Genomic DNA, 2,939 nt, shown 5'->3' with positions numbered 1-2,939 from the left:
GTTATACAAATATTAAAGGAAAAGATTGCTCTAGGCAGAGCAAGTAAGTATATAGACTTTGTGTGTACAGCTGATCTGTTACTTTTGAGGAAAAACAAGGAGGCCAATGAGGAGTTCATAGTGGTGGAGAGAGGAAGAACATATTGATGTATGACCCTCTAGTACATTGAAACGTCTTCAGTTTTTATTTAATATGAAAGGGGAATATACCAAAAGACTTTCAACAGCAGAATAAAATCATCTGACTTGATTTTTAGGTTAAGTTGCTGTACCAAAATAAATTTGCAGGGAGAAAGGATTGCAGTATGTGTGGAAGTGGGGTTATCCATCAAGTCAATAATTCAGGAACATATGATGGTGTTTTTAGCATACTGGGTGGTAATAGAAGTGGTGAGGTAGGGTTTTTATTTTGTATCTATTTTGATGGTGAATATTCTGGTGAACAGGATGGGGTATGTGCAGGACAGACAATATCAACATTTATTTTACCTGCACAAACAGAAGGGTGGAGTCTTCATTCCCTGATATGGAGAGAATTCTGAGTTCAAATGTTCTTTCTGATTAAATGGCATAGTGATGATGAGGATTTAGTCAGACAGTGAAAGAGAGCAGTAAGCATAGTGTTAAGCGGTAAGACATTATAATACATTTGAACATCAAAAAAAGTTGTGTTGGATCACCCGTTTATGTGAGTAAATAAATAAATAAAGCTTCCTGGGGTTCTGATAGAGGTAAAGAAGACTACTATATGATCCAAAGGGGCACGTGCACCAAATGTTTATAGCAGCAATATCCACAATAGCCAAACTATGGAAAGAACCTAGATGCCCATCAACAAATGAATGGTATATATTTCAAATTCAAGTCAGAGATGAAAGAAACATCTGGACTCTGTCCTCAGGTACAGGCAGTATTCTGAACTGAGGCTAGAACCAGAGACCATTCTAATGAAAGGCCTCCACAGGTGGGCTCCGACTCAGTTTCCTGTATGTATATTCATTCATGAAATCGCTCTGCGGGTCAACATGCAGAACAAAGCCATTTAATAAAAGTGACAATGAGGAGAGGAAAGGGAGGCCAGAAGGCTTGTGAATGTGGAGAGAGGAAGAGCCAGGGGAGGAGGGGGGAGGGGGGGCAGAAAAACTGAGAATCCCTCCCTGTGCTCCTTGCTGCCAGGGAGGTCTGAGGGACTAGTTTCTACCTGGGATCCCAAGTCCAGTACAAAAGTGGCGGGGCCACAGCTCGGGATGAGGGAAGGGGGTCCTCGGCACACGCGCGTGAAGGTGCCAAACGAAGGGGGCTATTGCGCTCGCTGCGGGGGGCACCTCGCCTAGCTCCATCCCCAGCCCGACCCAGTGGGGACCCGGGTGTGGCGCGTCGTCCGGGGTGGTCCCGCTGCCCCGGGGGTCGCGGGAGGCTGGGTCCCGACATCCCCGAGAGCTCGCGGCCCGTGCTTTCTGCTCCAGGTGAGGGCGCAGCGGGGTGTCACTTTACCTGCTCACAGAGGGTCGTCCTGAGAAGCCATGGGGCAGGGCGGGGCAGCGGGCCGTGGGAGCGGGACAGTGCGGCCTCAGGAGCTGGGCTGGAGGGCGGGAGTGCGGGTGTCCTGCAGTGCGGACTCGGCTGCAGCAGAGCACAGCGGAGCTGCACGCCCCTCCTCCGCCAGCCCCTCCACCTCCTCTCAGACTCTCCGCTGCGTCCTCCTCCGCGAGCTCACTCCCGGATTCTGCAATTAGCAAAGTCCCTTCTCCGGACCGCCCACGCCCTCGCCCACCTCCCCCTCCGTGCTGAGCCGCGGGCCCGGGGCACGGGCACCGGGAAAGCCCGGGGGGCTTGCGAGGGTGGCCAGCGCCAGCGCTGAGCGGCCTCCTAGCCTGGCTCCCCGAGCGGGTGTCCACCTGCTGCCTGGCTGCAAAAAGATCATCAGCCCTAAACCCCGGCTGCACTCTCGGGTCACTTCGCTGGCTTCCTGATTGTGCCCAAAGCCGGGAACCAGCTTCCCCAGCACAGGCCTGGGCTGAGATGCTTGCCCGCGATCTGTTTAAGCAGTCTCCTCCTCTCCAGGCAGGGTCCGCCATTGCATGATGGCACCCACGAATCACTTAGACCTGGATGTTTGGGTTTTTTGTTTCTTTTTTGGTTATTGGTTATTACATGACCTCCATGGTAGGTGATCCACAAAGGGAGTGAAAAGAGGACGCCTGATGCATACGCATATGGCCATTCTAGAAAAAGAGCTTGGGGTTCTCTGGGAAGCGCGGCATTGGTCCTTGCACTATGGTTTTGCTGCATCAAATAGTTCCTTCTTCTTCAAATATAAATATATAAATATATTGATCAAGTCACTCGCATGTCTTAGGAGAATGTCATACCTTTAGTAGCAAACTTGAAATCTTGGACATTGGTTTTGATTTTTGTTTTGGTTTGATTTGGTTCGGTTTTTGTAATTTTAAAAATCCCTCCAGCCCTTGGCTGTGTCTGACCTGAGTGCTTTCTGCTGTTTCTGCAACAAAACTGTCAGGGCAGCGAAAACTCTCATTGTTTACAGTGGCGCCCCCTTCTGAACACTTTGTTAATAAAAAGCTTTTTTTTGTTTGTTTTGGCTATTGTAAATGTGAAACAACAATGAGGTATTTCAAAGAGGTGAACCACAGGTAAATTTCTCTAAGTGTGGGTGAGGGTTACTCAAAAAGGAACTTGACAAGGCTTTTAAAGATACCGACAATCATTATAACATAACGTGACTGATTGTTACCGTGCTCTTAACTGGGCAAACACTTGTTGGCTTCCAAGAAAGACGAACATAGTTGAGATGGTTCTAGCGGCCTTCTAGCACAGGGTCTCATGAGGCAGGGATTCTAGCCACTGGCTGTGAAAGGCATGAGGCCTGTTAGTGATTCTATTTTTTCTTCTGCAGAATGGGTCTTTCTGCATTCCAG

The sequence above is a fragment of the Mustela nivalis genome, assembly GCF_964662115.1.
Source record: "Mustela nivalis genome assembly, contig: HAP1_SCAFFOLD_558, whole genome shotgun sequence".
In the NCBI taxonomy this organism is placed as follows: domain Eukaryota; kingdom Metazoa; phylum Chordata; class Mammalia; order Carnivora; family Mustelidae; genus Mustela; species Mustela nivalis.
This window is presented reverse-complemented; position numbering follows the sequence as displayed.